General features: G+C 34.1%; 1 pseudogene; it reads right to left on the bottom strand.

The window, feature by feature from the left end:
• Window positions 1-248: 248 nt before the first annotated feature.
• On the bottom strand, window positions 249-3,305 carry LOC139494190 (uncharacterized; annotated as a pseudogene).
• Window positions 3,306-9,024: the final 5,719 nt, after the last annotated feature.

Here is a 9,024-nt window from a genome sequence, read left to right as displayed (position 1 = left end):
AATGTTGGGCGAATACTTAGGATTTTTTTTATCAACATCAGCAATGTGATTATGAATACTGAAAACGTTGTTCTTGAGTTGTGGGAAAAACCATCATTTTAGTATTAATTTCATTACACCTAACAGTACACCGTGCATATAATCTATAGCTATTCCATCTATTATATTAAACAATGGGGAAAATGTTAGCCAAGATGGACCTTTAATTCCATTTACTGCAATGACTTTTGATTTGTTTTCCATATTTTCTAAAGCATTTCTTGTATCCTCAATGACATTTTCTCGGCATCTTTGTGGACCTTTGGGATTATCTTTAATAAATAGAAAACATGTGCATGTCCTTTCCAACTTTTGGCTGTCTCACCTTTCTGCATACATTTCCAACATGAATAACTTCCATTGTATTGTACACCATTACATAACATGCTCCTTGCAGGAAGGTCAGCAGTACCACATAATAAATAAGCTTTGCTTATAAAGTTTCCTCGCGCTGGAGAAAAAACAATTAATACCATTGTTTAACTTCTTGAATGGTGAGAGGAAAGTGCTCATGGATGGTTTTTGGTTACCAAACCAAAGACAAGCTAAAATCATGTTTTCCTTCATCATCCGTAGTTTGTATGGAAGTTCATTGATTACCATAAATAATGGCCAAACAGAAACTTTACTACTTTTAAATACTGGAGCACTATCAGTGTTAAAGGTAAAGGAAATATTTTCTGGCTGACTTAAAGGTCCATCATTTTTATACGACCGCAAACTTTGAAAAATGTTCGTCGTATATTGCTATCACGTTGACGTCATCGTCGTCCGAATACTTTTAGTTTTCGCACTCTAACTTTAGTAAAATGGAATAGAAATCTATAAAATTTTTACACAAGGTTTATAACCACAAACGGAAAGTTGGGATTGATTTTGGGAGTTTTGATTCTAACAGTTTAGAAATTAGGGGCCAAAAAGGGGTCCAAATAAGCATTTTTCTTGGTTTTTAAGTAAATAGAAATCAATTGGAGTTATCTTTCTTTGTAAAGAATAGTAGTTGAATCAACTTTTTTGCACCATAACTTTAGTATTAGTGAATGGAAATCTATGAAATTTAATCAGAAGGTGTATGAATTTGCACAAATTGTATAAATCCTTGTTAAAACTAAGTTTTTGTATGAGCTTCAAAAACATCGACCAACTTAGTCAAGGGAGGTAATCTCAACATCTTTGTATGTTTGAAATAGCTAAACAGGGGCGTGGCCTATTAGTTTAACGCAAGTTACCAGCAATCTGATTTCAATTGATTCACCGCAGAGAAATCTATTTGACTGGCGTTAAAATGAATTGATATGAATTGAAATGACTTAAATTTAATTTTTAATTTTTGTCAATCTTTATCAAATAACGATCAATCTCATTTAAATAGCGTTAACACGTTTTCCTCCGATCAAGTTACATTCGGGTTACTAGTGCTGAAAATACTTCTTGAATTAATGAAGACTTGTACAAAGGTGATGTCCAGGGGGAAGAATGAAAGCTATTATATTTAGAAGCTGTAAAATGCAATCTCCAACAAGATTATGCTTCATGCAGAAATTAGTAATCAGCAGCATAAATGCACCAACTGTAACAGATGATCCGGGATATAAAGGCTTCATATCTTCGTCAAAAGTATCTTAATTCTCTTTATTTCCATATTCAGAAGAATCATTACCTATGGTATTGTCTATTTCAATGTCAGAATCATCACTATAAAAATGCATTTCTTCTTCATCATTGATGCTTACAAAATTATCAAAATCATTGTTTGATTTGTTTAATTTCAGGTCAGACATATCTTCCTCTGGATCGCAAGATGCCCTTTCTGATTTGAGTATATCTTCTTCTTGGAATTCAATTGTATGAGCGTCCTGGGTAACATCATTAGAGTCACTACAGACCTACAAACAAAACAAGAATTTTAGAACTACAAAAACTAAAGTTGGATATTTCTGAATACATAATAACAATAACCATTTTCGAGACCTATGGATGATAAGGGGAGGGACAAGGATAAGACTAAATTCCCCCTCAGCAACAAAAATGGGGTGGGGTGGGGGTTGGTAATGAAAATCAAAGAGCTGAATAGCTCTGAGGGGAAAGACGGCCCTTGTTTCTATTTAATTATGTTTTTGGAAAGGGGGTATCTTTTGATAGTTTTCATATGAAGAATGAAAAAGAGAACAGCTAGAACATGTAGAAAGGTTGACACTATTGAAATCAATTGTTGTTTATGTAATTTCATTTCCTTAGTTTAGGATTCAATTTGGACCAATGGAAGAGATCTGCATCTTGTAAATCTAAACATTTGATTAAAGTTGGTAGCTAATTATCTAAAACTCAACTGAATTCTGTCATTTCAAAACAACTACAATATTTTTTGAAATCTTGATTGTGTACCACTGAACTGCAGGCTAGGGCCATTTTCCATTTTTTTGTGACAGTACTCTTGGACTTTTAAGTTTTTTCTTTAGAAAGTGTTGACTGAAAAATCTATTCAGTTTTAAATTTCCATTGTTAAAGTTCCGAGTTACAACTCTCATCACAGGGAAACAGGTACTAATAAAAAAAATAATATGAGTGATGTAAACTGTGAAGCTTGTTTCCAAATCTTAATTTTGAAATATTTGTAAATAATAAATATGTTTAAACTACAAAATGATTTTTTTTTTTTATTTTTTTTTTTACCATTACAATGATTATGTAGGTACACAAAAAAATAGTTTTAATAGAAGACTACTAATCCAATGAAATGTCACATTTGAAGTGTTTAAATACATTAACTTTTATTTTAGTGGATAATTACTCATCAATTGAGGTGCTCCTGAATTGGAGGAAGATTCCCATAATTTTTACAGAAAAAAGTATTCTCACTAATTAGCGACAAGAAGAATTTTAGCGACAAAAAGCGACAAGAAGAATATTTTTTTCTTGTCGCTAAATAGTCTTCTTAACGCTTTTTGACGCTTCTTGTCCCTCATTAGTGAGACCCGAAAAAAGTAATAAAATCGTTTCTTTCCCCTGTCTCATGTAACCCCACGAACTTTGTTTATTTTGAAAGTTGTTGACCTACAAATTAAAGTATTGTATGTTGATGTTTAAATCATCTACAGTAAACAATATTATGTTTAGATTTAACAAATACAAATTTGTAATTAGTGCACGATCTCTAAGAATGATTTAAATAACCAGTGAACTGGTGAAGGATATCCTGCGTCTTCCAAGAATGACGTCACTATAAAATACAATGTAGGTTGGATATATTTAGAATATCTCGTCATACTAATTTTTCCGGATTGTAAAATAAACGTAAATAGTGTAAAGGAGAGTTCAAGATACGATAATTTCGTGAGAAACAGAAGGGAAATGTGTAAAAAAAGTGTTTAAAGTCAAACTATTCATTTCTGGGTCTCCTTCTCTTCAATCTAAGTAAGATTTGTTGGGGGGTTTTCCACACTATAACATGTATAAAAACAAAATGAATGATGTGAGGGAGTGTCACTCTGGGCAACCCCATAGGGGATTGACGGCTTGAAGCCGTCTTTCCCCAAAAATCTGTGATGAGATGTTTTGAGTGTTAAAGAGACCATTATCCCCATGAGACAATATAAAAAAGAAGATGTGGTAAAAATTGAAGAAAAGCATTAGCGTAATGAATTCGTATACACTGTACAACCTCAACTGCTCCAACATTTCCGGAAATCAGTGTTTGGTATGTTCGGGAGTTCACCTTTAAAATAAAGTGTACTGCTTGGAGAGAATGCTAACAGAAAATAACTTTGATGTTCATCTGCATTTCATTAATCGTACTTGCGAAAACATTACGAGATGTTGAAATGATGGTGATCAAATGTTAACAGAACACTACATTCAGAAAGTCGAGCAAGATCAAGCAAAGAAATACAACTATCAAAGCGAATGTCCATATTAGGAGATTCGGTGACGAACATAGCTATTTATTTGATAGCTTTCATTTAAAAATCGTTTCCGACTAATTCTTTCTTTAGCATTATAGTTAACTGTAAATAGTAAAAAAACTAAAACTATGATTTTAAGCACAAGTAACAATAGGAAAAATCTTAACCATTCTTTTAATTATAATGGTGATAAATTAGAGCAAATGGAAAAGTTTAAATTTCTTGGTAATATCATTAGTCAGAATGGAAATCTTATTCATTCAGCACAAGAATTAGCCGATTCATCAGACTCCTGTAAATTTGTCAAACCATTTATTTAACTCACTCGTCAGACCAATATTAACTTATAATAGTGAAATATGGTATATGGATGCATACTCATCCTTTTATAAAGCTTCAATTAAAGGAGATAAAAATAACAAAAAAGTAGATACTCTTAATTTCATTGACAAAAGTCCACCTGATAAAGTACTAAATAAATTTAATAAGTTAACTTTAGGAGTAAAAAAATGCTCTTGCAATATAGCTGCTCGATCTGAATTGATTGCTTTATAAAAAGACAAACTCTTCCTTTTCATGATAGACTATTAAGGGAAGAAACTAGTCCCTTACTAAAAGAGACACTAAATTTGGCAAAAACATTACATAATGCAGGTATTTATTCTTGGTACTCCTATGTAAATCATGTTAGAAGTCAAAATGATTTAGAAATTGTTAACCAAAATAAGGATAAAAATAATAGGCTAATATACAAACAAAATCTAGAAAACTCCTATGAAAATTTATATAATGATAAAATATTAAATTTACAAGAGGATAGCAAACTCCAACTTAAAAAAAAAAAATAAAGAAAAGCTATAACTTTGAACCATACCTACTTTCTCAAAACTTTGAATATAGACAACTAATCTCTAAATTTCGAATAAGTGACCACTGCTTATTAATAGAAACTGGAAGATACAGGAAAATTCCCAGAGATTTAAGACTATGTACACATTGTGATGTACTAGATGATGAGTTTCATTTCTTTTTTAAATGTAAAATAAATGAACAATTAAGAAAAGAATTTTTAAATGAAAATAAATATAATAACTTAAATGATATAGATAATTTAAAACATATCCTCAATCCTGAAACAAAACAGGACACTTGCAAATTAGGCTCATTTTTTAAAAAGTCACTAAGACTGAGGGCAGGGAGTCCTTGATATATTTTGAATCTCTTGTATATATATATATATTGATTAAAAAAAAAAAGACAAACATTATAGTTCAAAGTGTCTCCATTGTTTATTTTCATTGTTTTATGTAAACTGTATATTATGTATAATGTTTTAAGCCATTGGTCCATATGGGCGTAAAGTGCTTTTCAATAATGTAAAGATTATAATAATTGGCTATTGCCTGCGGTTGAATTTTATCGTGAACTTCTTGAATCCCATGTTGCATACATTTTTACTCTCATTTCAACCCGCAAACACAGAACTTTTTTTCATAAAATATTTTTGATGCGATCTGTATAGTAGCAATTCATCTGTATTTCATCAATCGTACTAACGAAATATTACGAGTGTAATATCCTACTTTCTCATTGTAAGAATTGAGTTATCTTTCTTGGGACACAGACCTATGTAGTTGTACTACATATCTGTTCCGTATCTGTTTTGTATAATACTATGATTATGCTACTTCCCTATTAAATCCATGTGCAAGTCCATTGTCTTTGTCTGAACGCCTAAACCTATAAACTACCAGAATATCACAATGGCGACGAGGTAAAACAAAGAACCTAAGCAAAAACCATGGCAGGATCACTCCCACCATATCCAATCTTTGATTATGCCAGTGACAAATCAAACGCAGGTCCCAGATGGGAAAGATGGGTATCACGACTGGAAAATTTGTTTGTTGGCCTTAAAATCGAAAATGAAGAACGCAAACGTGCCCTACTCCTACACTACGCTGGGGAGAGTGTGTATGACATTTATGATGCAGAAAAGGGGGAAACTGAAGCTTCGTATACTGCCACAAAGCAAGTGCTAACTACGTACTTTGAACCGAAGAAAAATACTCAAATGGAGGTATATAAATTCCGTACACATAAACAAAAAGAAGGACAATCACTTGACGAATTCGTAACAGAACTAAGAAAACTAGCAAAAACATGTGAGTTCACAAACGTTGATAAGGAAATCCTTTCACAAGTTATACAAAATTTCAAGTCTAACAGATTACGCAGGCGAGCTCTGCGAGAGCCAGACAAAACTCTGAATGATATATTAACACTTGGAAGAACTCTTGAAATGGCTGACACTCAAGCTACTGAAATGGAGAGAGAAACAACTGTAAACAAAATTACAAACACAAACAAAACATATCCAAAGACAAATTATAAACAACAAAGAGGTCAACAGGCATCATCATCATATCATAATCCAAATTACTCTAATCGCCCAACTAGACAGACACAATGCAGAAATTGTGGTGGCCAATTTCCTCATAATAATGGACCGTGCCCAGCAAATGGCAAAACATGCAATGCATGTCACAAACAAAATCACTTTGCTAAAGTATGTCGAGGCAAAAGCAAACAAAATAAATACACAAGAGACAGACGGGTACATGAAATACAGACAGAAACGTCCCAAAGAGAATCATATCAAGCAAGTCTGGATAGTTCAGATGAAGAATATTCATATAGTATTAAAGAGGCAGTATGCTCAATAAAGAAATCACCCTTCACTATGATCAAAGTAAATAACACAACATGTTCAATGATGATAGACACTGGTGCGACAGTCAATATCTTGGATGATAAAACACATACAAACATTGGCTCTCCAAAACTTAACAAAAATGACATAAAACTTTTGCCTTATGGAGGGGGCAAACCTCTTGAAGTCACAGGAGCATGTGAGCAAGGAGTAGAAACAAAACACAAATATGGTGTACACAAGTTTTACGTAGTGAGAGGCGGACACGGCGCATTGATTGGCTATCCTACTGCATCACAACTAGGACTTGTTAAAATAATTCAACCGATAAGTAAACAAGCTCCCGAGAAGAGGTATCCTGATGTGTTCAGGGATGAAATTGGACAATACACAGGTGGTTCAGTAAAACTACATATTGACACTGACATCAGACCGGTTGCGCAAAGAAACAGAAAAACAGCATTTCACATTAGACCAAAGGTAGAGAAGGAAATACAAAAATTACTAGATCAAGACATTATAGAGAAAATAGGGAATACCCCAACACCCTGGGTGTCACCGATTGTAACACCACCAAAGAAAAACCCTGAAGAGATACGTCTGTGTGTAGATATGCGTGAGGCCAACAAGGCCATTATAAGAGAAAGACACTTATTACCGACAGTTGAGGAGCTCATTCATGATTTAAATCACGCTTCAGTCTTTAGTAAACTAGATTTGAGAGCAGGATATCACCAACTAGAACTACAAGAGCCCTCTAGATATATCACAACATTCAGTACACACATGGAATTATTTAGATATAAGAGACTTAATTTTGGCATCTCTTCAGCATCAGAAATTTTTCAAGAGACAATTAGGTGCGTAATACAAAACGTGCAAAATGCAAAGAACATTTCAGACGATATCATTATATATGGAAAATCTCAAGAAGAGCACGACGAAGCTCTTAACGATACACTACAAGCTCTACAAAGAAACGGGTAAACAGTTAACAAAGCCAAATGCGAGTTTAACAAGAGTAAAGTTACATTTTTTGGAGTCGTATTTTCAAAAGAGGGTATTTCACCAGACCCGAGTAAAGTCAAGGCAGTCAAAGATGCCGCACCGCCAACGACAGTTCCAGAACTTCGTAGCGTCCTTGGAATGACAAATTATTCATCTAGATTTATAAGAAACTATGCTTCTATTTGTGAACCATTAAGAAGGTTAACACGACACAACATGTACTGGGAATGGACTCCTGAGCAACAAAACGCATTTGACAATCTTAAAACTGAGCTATCTAGTGAGACAGTAATAACTTATTTCAATCCTTCTCTACAAACAGACATATATGTTGACGCTAGTCCAGTTGGACTTGGAGCAATTATCTCTCAAAATCAAAAGACAATAGCATATGCAAGCAGAGCATTAACAGATGTAGAGTACAGGTACAGTCAAACAGAAAGAGAGGCACTGGCCATAGTATGGGCCTGTGAACATTTTGACATTTTTATCCGTGGAGCTAAAAATGTAAATATCATAACTGATCATAAGCCGCTAGAGAGGATATGGCAAAAGGCCAAAATACCACTGAGAATAGAACGATGGGGTTTACGTCTGCAACCCTATAAGCTTACAATCAAGTACCAGCCAGGGCGTGATAATCCTGCAGATTACTTGTCCCGTCATCCTATTGCTATGTGTAGCAAGACGCGATCACACGAGGAGAAGGTTGCTGAACAATATGTGAACTTTATTGCAAATCAGGCAATTCCAAAAGCAATGTCGCTAAGCGAAGTCAAGTTTGACCGATAGAACACTTCAAAAAGCTATTGAATTAACAAGAAATGGAAAGTGGTACGAGTTAAAGAAATTAGATGATCCCAATTTAGATATTCAAGAACTTCAAGTATATCGCAGCATTCAAGATGAACTTGTTGTTCATGATGAAAACATTTTACTTAGAGACAATATAATTGTTATGCCAATGTCACTTCGTGACCGTGCAGTTAGTCTTGCACACGAAGGACATCAAGGATTAACAAAGACAAAAGCGTTCATCAGATCAAAAGTTTGGTTTCCCGGCATCAACGACAGAGTAGATTCACTCATCAAAGATTGCATAGCATGTCAAGCTCTAACACGTTCTAAGCTAATGGAACCACTCAAAATGTCAGAAATGCCAGGAGAACCATGGACTGCACTAAGCGCAGATTTCTGTGGTCCACTACCGTCTGGAGACTACCTATTTGTGATAACAGACGAATATTCTAGATATCCTGTAGTTGAGATAATAAGATCCACATCAGGTCACACTGTCATACCAGTGTTGGACAAAGTGCTGGCGGCATAATGGATTCCAAAAATACTAAAGACCGACAATGG

This window comes from Mytilus edulis, chromosome 11 (assembly GCF_963676685.1).
Source record: "Mytilus edulis chromosome 11, xbMytEdul2.2, whole genome shotgun sequence".
Lineage (NCBI taxonomy): Eukaryota > Metazoa > Mollusca > Bivalvia > Mytilida > Mytilidae > Mytilus > Mytilus edulis.
The sequence above is the reverse complement of the archived record's forward strand: the minus strand, read 5'-3'. Positions and strand labels throughout refer to the sequence as shown.